Genomic DNA, 14888 nt, shown 5'->3' with positions numbered 1-14888 from the left:
GTCTGATTAACATAACCTACTACCAACTATTTTAATAAACAATTAATCATTTAAGGTAATTATTTTAAGCATAAGTGGCTGTCTGGTTCCAGCTTCAGAAATGAAAGGAGTTGCTGCTTTTCTTTGTTTTATATAATTATATATTAATAAGTTTTATAAAAGTTTTTGAATTATTAAAAAGAACTGGAGTGTATCAATGTAATATGATAGATGATCTACTGGGTTGTAGGCGATGTGCATTAAACTACAACTCATCATTTTAAGTCCAATAAACTATATCCTACTACAATAAAGCTATGAGACATAAAATTCTGGGCCATCAGCCAGTTCACAAATATTCCAAGAGTACTAAATTATATAACTCCGACAGCAATGTACATTTACAGTAACATTTACACATGCTTATTGTTTCAGACAGATATCATTTGCACATTCCAAAGCATTTTCCAGCTGGCTGACATTATGGCCACTGATGATAGTGTTATACAAATAGGAGATTATCAGCACTAATGCAACTGGTCCAGGGCACATTTCCATTAAAAGAAGGCACATGAATTCAGATTACTGTTAGGGAGGTGAAAATGAAATTCAAGTGACTTTAATTCTAAAGACTTGTTTTTGTCCTACAATATGAGAGCTATCCTTTGTCATAATCTTTTCTGGGTGTCAATCTGGTAGGATGCAATGCTGTAAAGAGACAGGTGCAATCTCCCACGGCCATCTTATATGACCATCCTTTCAGCCTGCCATCTCTGTATCACCAGAGTCTGTGACATAACACTGAAGATCAACAAAGAAGCAGTTTGTTATAGTCTGAGCCATGTGAGAATTTTTGGAGAGGGAATAACAAACATATTATATAGCCTGTATGTGTACATCCAAGGTAAGTTGGCTGTATGTAATATATTTCTTACATAATAAAGCTTCTGAATCATTTATAGTGCTCTCCTTGTAGATGCCAAAATATCTTCTAATAGCATGTTTGTTTCTTAAGTGATATGTGTGATCACGGTGTCTTAAATCCACCATCCCTGCATGAAAGCCATCCTACCAGCAATGCTGCCATTTCTAAGCATCTTCGCATTTCTAAAAAGGTTTTTTGAGGAGGCAGTGAACAGGGTTATGGGTGAGCTGTAAGGGATAAGATAATGGAATAGACATGCTTGTTTTTGATAATCGTTTTAAGCTCGTTTTATTCCTTTACCTATGATTCAAGGATTCATTGTGCTTCGTGTGTGTGTGTGTGTGTGTGTGTGTGTGTGTGTGTGTGTCGTGTTGTGTGTGTGTGTGTGTGCGTGTGCGTGTGCGTGTGCGTGTTTCTCTTCCAAGTTTCTAGCCACGTGTCTGTCCACCTTCGGATCTTGTAACTGTTCCAATACAGACGAGTCACTGAAGCTTTAGGTCAAAAACAGACTTTAAACACTGAGTCTCTTCAGTTTAAGACCATCTGAACTAAATGTTATGGTTTGTTAGCTGGCAGCCTAGATAACAATACATGTCTATCAGGAAAGATAAGAAAGACTTAATAATCCTCCTATCAGCAACACTCATAATTACGTTAAATAATTGTATTTAACAGCATGGACTCAGGAAGCTCTCTGTATGAATCCAAGCAGCACATAGTGTGATACACAGGCAAGGAGTGTCATAATTAACATACAGGGGTCCAAAAGTCTGAGTCTTTACATACTGGAACCAGAGTGAAGATCGTGATGGTGCAGGGAGAAACATGCACAACAGCGTGGAGCAGTACACAAGAGAGGAATATAATACTGGCAGCTTACAACAGAAAACCACGTTAAGGTGTCAAACATGATTTCAGATTGGTTGGAACAGCTCACGGTCAAGCTCATGGTGCGCACAAGACTTCAGCACCTAACTAACACAAACCTGATTTGTGGAGAAAGTGGGTCAATGCAGCAGAAATAACAAGACAAAGCAAAGAATAACAAAGAACAACCATAAAAATAGAACAGAAATGAAAGATACTATATCTGAATTATTAGAGATTATTACAAAATTGCACAGCACTATGCACAGGGTTTTAGTTGGGGTTTACAAGTACAACACTCAAGGTTGTCTGCCCTTATGGGGTAACTTAAATGTCTCTTAACAAGTGATTGTCTGGGCAATATGAAGTGAAGTGCACAGATTTAATCAAAAGAAAAAATAACTGATTAGACTGCTCATAACTGAGAGCAGGCCCACGACATTATGTATTCAGTTTAGAACGACGCCACATATGCACAGCATGTGTGTGGGTGCCCCAAAACCATCAAAAAATTAGTCCCTGCATCCTGCAGGCATAGGCAATGTGCCTTTGATATACTTTGCACCCTACACCACTAAACTACAACTAAGTGTGTTTGTGGTGACATATTTAGTCAGAGTGCACAACAATGAGTCCAGGTATGAAAAAACAGTGCAGTAAATATGCGAAAGAAATGTGTTGTATTTTAAAGACGGTGCAGTGCTGGCAGCCAGCCCCTGCAGCACCCTTCTAGCTTGCTGATCCTCGCACCGTTTGGCTGGAATAAAAAACACTAAAATCAATTTGCAGTCACAACAAAATAAATAAAGTTGAAAATGTTGGCCCAAAGACAAAAAGTGGAGTAGGTCAATAAAATGCTATGAAACAGTAAAGGTCAGGGACTGACGCAGAAACCTGTAGGTGTACAGTGACATCTATTGTACAGTGGGAGACACATAGAGTACATGCTCATACAAACACTCACACGCATAGACGTACAGACATAGACAGCCACAGCCTACAGAGACAAACACAGAGAAATACACACATACAAACATGCTGTACTACTCACTCAGCAACACAGCACTGCCAAAAACCCACACACTTAGAATGTTTAATGCCTGTGAACAACTTTCTAAACTTTCTTTTTATTCATAAATGGAATTTGAAATCACTGCCCTAATTTCTCTCTCCCTCATCTTTCCTCTTCTGGCTCACTCACTCACGTCTCTCCTCACACTTCCAGTTGAAATGGAGATTGTGTTTTCACAGCAATGCAGAGCAGACCTCCTTAAAATTGGCTCCCTTAATAATTCAGGATTTGAAAAAAGCCGGAAATCTGAATGTCACTGCATGTGATTGTGTGTATGAGTGAGGGACGGCCTGTGAAAGAGAGAGAGGAGGAAAAGGGGGAAAAAGGAGGGGGGTAAGAGCAGGACAGAGCAGGGCTTGGGAATCTAAGAGAGGAAAAAAGAGCAAGACAAAGAGATAAGTAGAATTTAAAGAGGGGTAAGTGCTAATGTGCTTATGGGCTACTGAGACAGCGTGGAAGAATGTAGATGACAAAGAAATCTTGAGTATGTGTGTGTGTGTGTGTGTGTGTGTGTGTGTGTGTGTGTGTGTGTGTGTGTGTGTGTGTGTTTCTCCCTAGTTCCTCTGCCATGTGTCTGTCCACCTTCAGATCTTGTAACTGTTCCAAAATGCATATTTAAAAGCTTTAGATCAAAACAGACAATCTTTATATTCATTTAATATTTAAATGAACACTTATCTACTTTCAGTCTTCATGTCTGTACGATAAATATGAAGTGACAGCTAGCACCACGTTAGCATAGCTGGGCACAAAGACTGGAAATAGAAGGAAACAGCTAGCATGGCTGTTTGAAAGGAACAATACCAGGACCTATAAAATACTAGTTAACACATATCTCAGAGGTGTTTGTGGGTGGTTTTACTTACCTCCAAAAAGAGCCAGGTTAGGTTAGCTGGTTCCAGTCTTAGTGCAAAGCTAAGCTAACCGGCCCTTGCCTTTGGCTCCGTATTTATCGTAGACATGACAGCAGTATGAAGCTTCACATCCAACTCCTGGCAAACTGAACCATTGGAATTTTTTTTTTTCCCCTTTCCTCAAATTTTCTAATACTATCAGAATCCTGTTTATTGGGTACAGGACAACTCTGGCCTCGCATCAGGCTATAAAAGAGTTTGCAATATGACCAGCTCCAGAGTGTCAACTAAATTAAGACAATATGGAAGTCAACAACCAAAATCTTCACAGAAAGAGAAAGACCTCATTCTACAACATTAAAAAAATAATCTCTGATTGGTATTTGACTGTTGGTATTGATATTTTTAGTGGGTTATGGTGGAAGGCAAATGTGTAATATTCATGAGGAAATTTCAGATTAAACAATGCAATAGTTCCATTGAAAATTACTCACTTCTCTACTTGAAACAAAGGGAGAAGACAGGTACCGCGCCCCTGAGATGTAAGCCGGCCCTCAGGAACATAAAACCGAAGTATTGCCCTACTGTCATTATTGTCCATGTGTTCTTTTTGCCATGTGCTCTACAAGAAACTTTTCCTTTGTCTACATGTCTCTTTTATGTTACAAGCATAGTCAATACCAACTGAATGAGAAGAGCATAAGTGCCTGAAAGCAAAAGTGAAGTACCATAATTAGTGGTTTATTTCGCATCAACACACAAGAGAGCAGGCAGATGACTCAACCAGTCCCAACTGCATACAGACAGGCCTACATAGAAATCGACAGCGGTGGCAATGGAGAAAGCCTGCTGCCAAACTGCCAAGCGGCAAACAGGTGAGAGATCTGGCAGGGTCCAGTTGCCCAGTAACTACACATCGTGTCCAGGGAAACCAGCCTAGAATCCATCGTGAAGAAGTTCCCGGATTCAAACACCAACTACCGCAGGAAAATGTCCAGCCACTGTAATTGACAGTAGGTGAAACTTACTCTTCATCTCCTTTGATTAAAGTAATATTGATGCTGAGATAAAATAATATTTTCATCATCAACTTTCATTTGCAGGCATTTCAGTAACAATTTGTTGTACAGTCATAAATAGCCATATTCTCTCCCATCTTTGCCCAATTCATTATACAGTTTATTTTATCAGCTTTTATACACTGTTATCTTGCTCCACTCTGCATCTTGGTGATTATCAGACATTGCATTTACCCTGTATTAGCAGTTAGTAGTTGATAAAACTCTTTATTTAGACTCAGTCATTGTCGAGTTCCTTTGAAGTAGAGACCAGAGATCCATTGAATTGAGTCAAGTCACAGCTTCTGATATTAGACTGATTGGGTGAATTAAAAATAACTACATTTCCTTCAACCGAAGGTGGTGCCCCCTAAATGACATTTATCTGCATGTGTATCTGTGTATTATCTGTATGTGTCTGCATGCACGCTCACAGTTTGTGTGAATTTTCTGAGACCCTGCTTTAAGCTTGCACATCTCAGAGCTTCTTTAGTTAGTGTACCTGTGTGGGTACCTGTGTGTACCCACCCTTTGAGTATGTATTGAGTAGAGAAACACGTGTGCATGAAGGCTTCTTTTACCGTCAAAGCACAGTAAAACAAAGTGTGTAGTGGTGGGCTACAGCCAGATTTAACTGAGGAATGCAGGGTGTAACAGCATTCAAGCTGTCAACCCAGTTCACTATAAGGGAACTGAACCAGACAGAAAATCAGAAACGCACCATTCTCTACTCCAAAAGAGCCTACATTATAACGCTCACACTGACGGCGCTCTGAGCTCAAAGATGAGGGTGCGGGTTGTGGGTGGGTTGGCTTTCACTGAACTTCAAATGGATTTGACAAACAACAATAGAGTTGATGTGGCATTTTCAAATGTAGGGCAGTCATTTCAGCATACAGAAGAAACACAGAAGGCAGCAAATATGAGGCTGTAAGAGTACATTGAGATGGGTTGTTCGCTGGGATCGTTGTTTCTGTGTGAGGAAAGAGTGATGTTTTAAAAAAAAAAAAAAAAAATGAAAAAGAAGGTGGAAATAGCAATCTAAAGTGTCAGCAACACTGCATACATTTATTGTGCATCCCTATTGTGGCATATTTGCATCTCAGTTCTCACACTCTAACTCTAAGGTTTGAGGTGAAAATTCGATTTCCAATGTACATCAAACAACTTTATTAGAATTAGGGGTGCCCCCTCTAAAGCTGATTTGATTCATATGCCAGAGCACCCTTTAGTTCGAACTTCAGTTTGCCGGGGAAACTTTTAAACTCTGTTTTATTTGCACCACCCCACACCACCCTCAGGGCATCACACACTGCAAAAGTGCCCCCCCCCCCCCCCCCCCCCCACCCCCACAGAGTGAGAGGTAGTGCCCAACTAAGTGATGAGTTTAGCTAGGCCCGGCCTGCCCAGGAATTACATTTGTATTGGATGATTCTGCAGTACATAATTTAGATTTAATACCACTGCTCAAAGTACTGCAGTGTGTCCTTGCTGAAGTAACCGCACTTAACACAAAATGAATCTTGGCTTACGATGACTACAACTTCTCCCTTGCAGTTTTAAGTGCCAGCCTTAACCATACCTGTACTATAGCAAGGGCAGGCCCCTAAAATTCAGTGAGTCGATGCATCAGTTAAGAAATCTGGCATTCTGTTTTTAAGTAGAACAAGTTAAATAATATTATAAAAATGAAAAATATAGAGAGGAAAAGGCAATGAACCACAAGCACCTAACTAATTGAAAATCCTAACTCCAGGACAGCATAGGTAGGAATAAAAATGAATCAGCCTCAATGTCACAAAAGGTTTTAGGTTTCAGCTTTAAGATTCTTCAATGGAAACTTGAATCTTGTCACACAGTGAGTAACATATTTCTCAAAGTTATACTACTGTTGTGTGGTCCTTTCAGGTGTTTGTGGAAAGGTAGAAATGAATGAATTGATTGATCAATACTGTCTAAAATCACAGGACTGACATTTTCTTTTTGTTTTTCTAAAAGAATAGCATCATTGTAAAACAGGACTGTGTGAATAAACAAAGACTGAAAGGTAAAATACACTTTGGGATTGACAGAAGGACTGGTTTGTTGGAAATGCAAACTCCTTCAAGCCAACACACAAACCACATGCTCCCTGCAGCCATGGGTCATGAAATGAAACAAAGCTTGATTGTTCACAATTATGGCTGAAAAATTTGTTTCCCTCCCCTAGTGTGCATTCCTCATAATTCTGAAACGCGTGTCAACACATTTAATTAGAAAACAACTTTGAAAGCATTTATAGTTTTACTATATTTGAAAAAAAAAAAAAAAAAAAAAAAACGTCAGTTTAAAATGGCAATTAAGGTGACGAATGGGAAAAAAGGCCAATAAATGTGTTTTCAGTTTTACAATCATGGCTAAAGTAAATTTACAGTTGGATTTTCACAGTAGCAGCAGATACTGCATGACAGGGTGACTGTGAACACATAATAACATGGCTAAACTATAAAGGGTGGCACCTTGGACACACAACACAACCTATCTATAATATTGATGGACTCCTGGAAGTGTGAAGTGAATCAGCCATGAGGGAATATTATAACCACGCTTAACCCTCAGACCTCTGACTTGTCTCACCTGGTATCTGATGATTTATTCATTCAGATGGGTAACTGTCAAATAGGCAGACAGACAGGCAGATTAAATGGGGAAATGGACGGATGGCTTGGAGTAAGCAAGCAGACAAACAAAGGCAGAAGAGACATGCCTATACTGTAAGCTTTAAGAGGCAGAATAGAGGAAAGAGGAAACGAGTTAAATGTCTCAACTATGACAGTTTTTACAGGTTCGTGCAGAAGAATCGGGCAAAAAGAAAGAATGACAGAGTACATTATCAAAATTAATAATCCACCCTTGAATGGTACTGTATGTGAGTGTGAGGACAAAAAACTACAAGCTTCAGTTTGTTGAAAGAATAGCTTGAACTTTACTGAACATGATTGGTTAGATAATAAGGTTCCTGTCCTAAATGCCAAGGCAATTATATGAGACTTCCCCACATACTTTATACTATACAGAGTCAGTGACAAATTATCCCCAACTTATTTAGGTTGCTTCGTCTGTCTGTACAAAAACTTGTTACATGCACATCAAAAGATCTACAGAAGTACTTCACAAACATATTGTACATAACATGGTGAACTGAATTATGGATGAGTAGTCTAAAGATTAAATTAGTGAGTCAGTTAAAGTTGCAGTGTTATTTGCCTCCTGAGAATAATTAGTCATTAAAAACATACACATTTCATAAATTGTTGCATCATAAATATAAAAAGGTAGTCAAAAGAAAGGAGGCAATATGAGTGATTGACAATTCGCCTACCTCGACAACTCTCATTGCAAAGGGCAATCAAAGTCCAGACTGATCTCGTCTGTGGTTCCCCAATCGTGGAATGAACTATCAGAGCAGGGACGTCCCTCTCTATCTTCAAGAATCTCTTGTAGACTCTTCCGAGTGCACCTCCTCTCCTAACACCTTAAACATCCTAATATGCCTAACTAGCACTTACTATGCACTTTAGGTGCACTTCTTTACCTGATTTCCTTGCACTTTGTCTTATTGAACAGACTTGAACTACTTCAAGGTCTCCTGCTGTAGCTTTCGTGTTGTACCTCACTTGTAAATTGCTTTGGATTAAAACATCTGCCAAATGAGTAAATTTAAATATCAGCTCAATAATGGCCTCAACCAAAAGACATGGGACATCCAATAGTAGAGTCAGGCATAACAAGTGCTTGTTTTATCCTGTGTCCCATTGTTATCCTATAGTGGAAGGCAATCAAGGCCTTCTGGGAGGCAATAATTTGACAACCAATAATTTGTGTTCAGGGATTTTTACCCATAGGTGCACAGTGCGCTCTACACACACAACAGGAATGAGGATTGATGTTTGTTTCACTTCAGCAAACCTTTAACCATTTCACTATCATCCATCCAACATGTAGTCTGTTCTCTCAACCAAGCCCGAGCAAAAATGTATGACTCCATGATCAATTAATCAGACCCAGCAACCATTTCAAAAAACAAAAATGTGGTGTATTCATATCTCAGCATAACATTGCTCCCACTGTGTTTACTTTTTTCTTTTTTACATTATTTTTTAAGGTATTTATTTTCTTTTGATTTCCTCCTGGAATCTCTACTCAGTCAAACAGCCACATTTTTTCAGTAGGATAAGAATATGAATAAGATGCGCATTTGTACATTTTCAACACATTAGGTCTTTGGCAAGAACAGTATAAACTCTTTAAGATTGCAGAGACCCAGAAATTAAATTCACTGTGCGCTTCCTTACAAGGCAGAATGCTCCAAGTAAAACAAGCATCTGAGACATCAGAAGCTGATGCTCAATTCAAACTTTGTTTTTCTCTATAGTGGTTAAGTTAGTTCATGAATTAAACATTTTGTTCAGTGTTTTTAAGTTACAAGAAAACTATGCTGTACTTTGTTGTTAAATAGTTCAACATTCGCCGCAATATTTATATTTTCATTATCATCATGTCTGCAGCCACTTCGGGTCAAAGCCTCTCAACCCTAACCCTTTTGAGAAAATCTGGAAAGATTAATAAAAACTGATGTTAAAATCATGTAAACGTCGGCTTTAATACACTCATTAATACACTCTTAAAGAGTTGGTACTCTCGGCTTGACTCCTCTCTCGCGCTCTGATCCTCTCCTCCACCGGCACCTTCCACTTGTGGCTGAGAACTAGGCCTACTTGCAGTCCTGACAAATTAACCGTATCTCATCAGTAACATGAATTAACTTTTTTTTTTTCCATATTAGAAGAACGAATGATGTCTGCACCTGTCCTCGAGATTCTCCTCCTCCCTCTTTTTAAAATAATCTGTGATTTGAGAAATTTATGCAAGAAAAACATACACGATGGGATGTAACTTTAATTTAAGGAAACTTTTCAAGAAGCTGGGTGTGCTTGGATGTGAAGGAGAAAATATTCACTTGTTTGAATAGTAGCAAAATGCTGGTTATTTCCAGCATGGCTATCGGACTTTTGGTTCTTATACAAAACCTTCTAAGCATACATGTTCTGAAAATGGGAACTCTGTCTGCTACATCACATGCAGATTGTGTTTCTTAATATTGTGTACCATCCTCCACAACAAGAATTACTGCCTCAAGGTTGCATGCCTTGTGAAGACATTGAAGGAATTTAGTAAAAAGGTATTGAGTGTGTTTTGTCATAATTAGCGTATGATTTCTTGACTTATCACAGTGACCATGACCTTTGACCGCCAAAATCCAAAATCTAATCACTTTATCTCTGAGTCCAAGTAAACATTTGTGCCAAATTTGAGGAAATTCCCTCAAGGCTTTCATGAGATGCAACATTCACAACGGATCCTAACGGATGGAATTACAGAAAACCTGAAAACACAATGCCTACAAACATGACTATCACCAGAGCAGATGCATTAAAAATACTGTGAAATATTTTGCCAATTTCAGCATTGTCTGAGTTTAAAACTGTAGTGCAGTGCATCTAAGACTGTCTCTTGCCTACTGCTCAAATTACAGCATGTGCTTGTCTATCAGACTAATTATAGCAGCTTGCTTGTACCTACAGACAGAGATGTAAATATAGTCAGTAAAAATGGTGGTGAAGAAATCACAGGCCTAATCGACAGAGCATTCCCAACCAAAGATTAATGACCTGATTATGGAGCACAGTGTTGACATTAATATATTCATGTAAAAAGTAGTCATAGCCTTACATTAGTCAGATTCATATGAAACCATAGAGTAAAATAAACTCATAAATCAGCTCCACATATACAGCAACAAACAGCAGAAATGTCACCTTCGTACTACAGTCTAGTCTCATTCTTAACATCTTACTTTTTTGCTTTGTTTGAAGTTCATTATTTGTGTTTGCTAAATGTTTAAAAATACTTTATATTCAATAGTCATTTGTAAACAATGAGATTTTGTCTACCTAATGAATAGCAGAGTGGTACATCACTCAAAGTGACATTAGGTCAAGAATTACTGTTTCATTTATTGTTTGTATCTGATTAAGAATACCTAAATATAGCAATCAAAACAAAGTCCTCGAGCTTATTAAAAGTACAGCAGCTCCCTGCCTATATAAGGCTAACAACACAATTATCAGTCGAGTGACTGATATTTTTTGCTCTCAGAAAGATTGAACGCACTCATTATGAGTCACTTTGGACAAAAGCATCTGTCACATGAATATCATGTAAAAGCAAATTGCACATCTGGCAGCTAGATCTAAAGCTGTCTCATTTGCCTTAAAAGTTTAAGATATATGGCCCACTCCAATTTGAAACTACTCAGCGTCACACAAACAATTAATGACCTGTTGGACTTAGTCAATTATTTGACTAATAAACTAATGTACTTTGTTTAGTTTAACCTCAGATTACCGTCTCACAGTTGTATGCCATTGCCAACCAGTCGAGTTGCAGGAAATCTCGTCACAATCTCTTCTTATGTTATTGAGTTAAAGCACTGAATATTGAAAATAAACCTCAACTGTGCTGCCGACGGCTGTGTAGTCCAGTACACACGCCACACCGGTCTCTGTAAGAGCTTGTAGGCTAGGTCAGATACAGGTGGAACGATTGTTAAAAAAAAAAAAAAAAAAACTCTGGCTGTTGATAATAAACAACAACAAGGAATAACAATCCAATAAACCTCAGAGCGAACAGCGACAGCGGCTCCAGATGCAGGTGTGTGCCATAGGTGTGTCAGGCGGTGCTGTGCGATAACTATTAGTCAATCATTCTCTAACGTCCGGTCTGGGAGACCCTTGTGGTGGCTTCAGGGGGTGCTAGAATACTTGCAGTCCGAGTGTTATTGTGTCATTAGGGTAAGATTTCTTAGGTTATGGCCAAAAACGTGTTTTATGAGGTCGCAGCAACCTTTGAGCACCAAAATCTATCAAACGACTCACTGTGTCTAAAAATTTGTATCTTTATGTACATTTCTTACAATAAAATGACAATAACAATGATAAAAGTGACCAAATTAGCACTGACACCCCACTGTGAAGCCAGATGCTCAAGCATTGTTTCAGTTTTTATCATTTTTTTATGAGAGCTTTTGCTGTTGGTGATGAAGGTGATGTTCTTGTTTATTTTAATGTTTAACAGTATGGGTGTTATGAAGTCTTTCGGGAGCGATTAAGGGTTTCACAAAGTTGATTTGTATAATGAATTTTGGTTCAATTACATAAATATCAAGTGGGAATATATGCATACAGAAACCAAATCAGTGAACCTTAGGCAAAAGAATTACTCAAAAGAAAGTTCCGAAAGTAAAGTCTTGCTTACATTTGGTAGGTGGTAATTTTATGGTCTGACCACCACTTACAGTGTCACATAGCGGAACAGAGAAATAACCAGACCAAGACACACATACAGTAGCTATGTATACATGCAACTACAGACCGCCTGGTACTAACCACATTTCCTCAGTTCTGTCTAGACTGGCTTATTAGCTTCTTTCATTTTCACTGACTGTGTGTCCCAATAGCCAGGGTTACAAGACACGGACAACCAAAGCTTTAGGGAGTGGGAGGCTCCTGCAGCTAACAGTAATGAGGCAACACACCGAGTCACATCACACACTGTGACACAGTGGCAGATGCAGAAAGTACTAACAGCAAAAATGGAGGTGAGCTGGAGACAGGTTAATACTAACCTTAAACTAGATGATATTTGAAGCAATTTCAGAGTTTTAGACTAATTTCCAGTTGCAGGAAAGTCAGGTGTGCTCCTGTCATGAAATTCGCTTAAGTGTGAGGGCTCAGTTATAGCTGAAAAAATAATAGTCTAGAGCATAGTTAGCAGCCCCTACAGGCTGTAATGGTTATTACACCCAATGATATACAGTGAAGTATATCACGTATACATGTGTACATGTGTATACACATATACATATGTATACATGTTGTTTGCGATAACATTTTGCTATCTTTGGTCATTTTAAAGTGTTTGTATTGGATAAAACAATTTGATATTTACACAGAAGGATCTTATGAAAATGACTTGAAACAATTACTTATTATCTACTCACAGATTCTGCACAAGTGCCAAGGGACAGATAAAAGACAAAGGAAAGACGATATATTTTCTGATGTGATTACAGAAATGTATGAGTTCCTTGCTTTCCAACACAAAGGCTTTTAATACATCCACAAACACACCATAAGTAATTGCCATATCTTAATAAATTATATTCAAAGCAGTGACCAGCACTTGCCCATCACTGATGTGACAGTGAGTGACAGTGAGTGACAGCCAGTGAGCAGCCTATGACATGGGGCCTAAATTAGTTTGGTGAGCTAGTAGGCAAACATCTCCTGGCGCACTCAGTGATGTAAGGTAGGCCGGATAGACAGTAAACTAGTCATTAATAAGTCAAATGTCAAGATGAGTCCTGATTTAGGCTGAATGCTGTGGTAAATTTACACGACACGTTCCTGCTCCCTCTAGTCTCCATGCCTTTGTCAGCTCTTGAAGAATAAAAGGTGCATTTCTTGATAATTTTCACAAACACATAGTCCTTGTAATATTGTTTTACTTTTAAGGAAATTAAAAAAGCTTGTTTAATTAAAACAAGTACCTACCACATCACACTAGAGCATTTCTTCTAGACTACCATGCTTCTGTGTTACAGACGCACCTTACTGACCTCATGGCTGTATGGATGGCACTGTGGTGTCCATGGCTTTGGTCCAGACATTCACAGCCACCAGAGGCTTAATCCTAATGACGTTGCTGATCCCCTGACTTTTCCTACATCGCCATCCAGAGATCAATGTTTAAACTTATCCTGAGAAATATCTCAACATCTATCAGATTGCCTGGCACAACGTTTTGTACTGATATTCAGCATTCCGTGATGATGTTTCTCAACGACTTTGGTGAACTCCTTACCTTTCTTCAAGCACCAGCATGACATATATTTACTTTGATTACTTCAATCTATGGCTACATACCTGCATAAAAATTCCCTTCAGCATCAGCTGCTCTTTGTGTTTAATGCTAATTAGAGTGCAGATTAGCAAAAGTTAGCATGCACACATTCCACACAGGTAACAGGCAAGACCCAGACTCCAGCTAGGACCATGTAGTGTACCACATCACAGCCTTTTAGCAAGCAGCTTTAAGCTTTTGGCTTCCTCAGACAGCCAGACTCATTTAGCTCCAGATTGCACCAGCAGCTTTCATGACACACACAGCCAAAGAATCAACACATGCAGCTGGACTCTGGAGTAGCCAGCAAACCAGTCAGTCAAGTCTTTTATACCAGCAGCTTATTTGATTGGACACTTCCTTTTTGGCTGCCAGATTCCTCTGCTGCTCTCGCCTCAAGGCAGAAACTCTTTTCTGTTCTTTTTTCATGTTCCTTTTTTGGCCTCTGTCCTTTCACTGCTCTGTCGTCTTCAGAGGAAGTACTGCTCTGTCAGTATTTGAGCCCTGTATGCATCCCTCTGGTATGACATAGAAAAAGAGATATTCAATTCTTAATCCTATGTGACCCAGGACTGATTGCTTTGTATCTGCTTTAACATGAAATATGGAGAGTATGTAGAACTTTTAAGGTTAAGGATTGTATTCCAGTATGAATCCAGCATCTGATAGAAAGTAGAAAACCTTTTCTTATCAGCCTTCTGACATTTAACGCGACAACATCAAAACAATCCCAACCAGGCGGTGGGTCAGTCTATTTGCCCGTAGACTTTTTATTCACAGTGATTTTGTCACATAAGGTTCATCAAGACTATCATTCAGGAAAGCCTGTGACCATGATGTCTCTTTGATGATCATCAGAGACAAGTACAAAGCATCTCCAGTGAGCTTTTTCACACTAAACTGTACTATATTTCAAAAAAAGTGACAAGTTCTGAAACTTGAAGATTCATGCAGCACAGACTTAGTCATGTCCCAGAAAAGTTATGGAGTAACAAGGCATGTGACAAATCGAGAAGATGACAACCGAGAAGCTACAGCAAGAGTTTTCTCTGTATCGACACCACTTTATTTTATTAATCTCCCTTAAAACTCTTTTTCAACTTGTCATCTCTTTCATGTTTTTTCTTTGC

This window comes from Seriola dumerili, unplaced genomic scaffold, assembly GCF_002260705.1.
Source record: "Seriola dumerili isolate Sdu_G_001 unplaced genomic scaffold, Sdu_1.0 BDQW01000122.1, whole genome shotgun sequence".
NCBI classification, from domain to species: domain Eukaryota; kingdom Metazoa; phylum Chordata; class Actinopteri; order Carangiformes; family Carangidae; genus Seriola; species Seriola dumerili.
Note: the sequence above shows the minus strand (reverse complement) of the source record.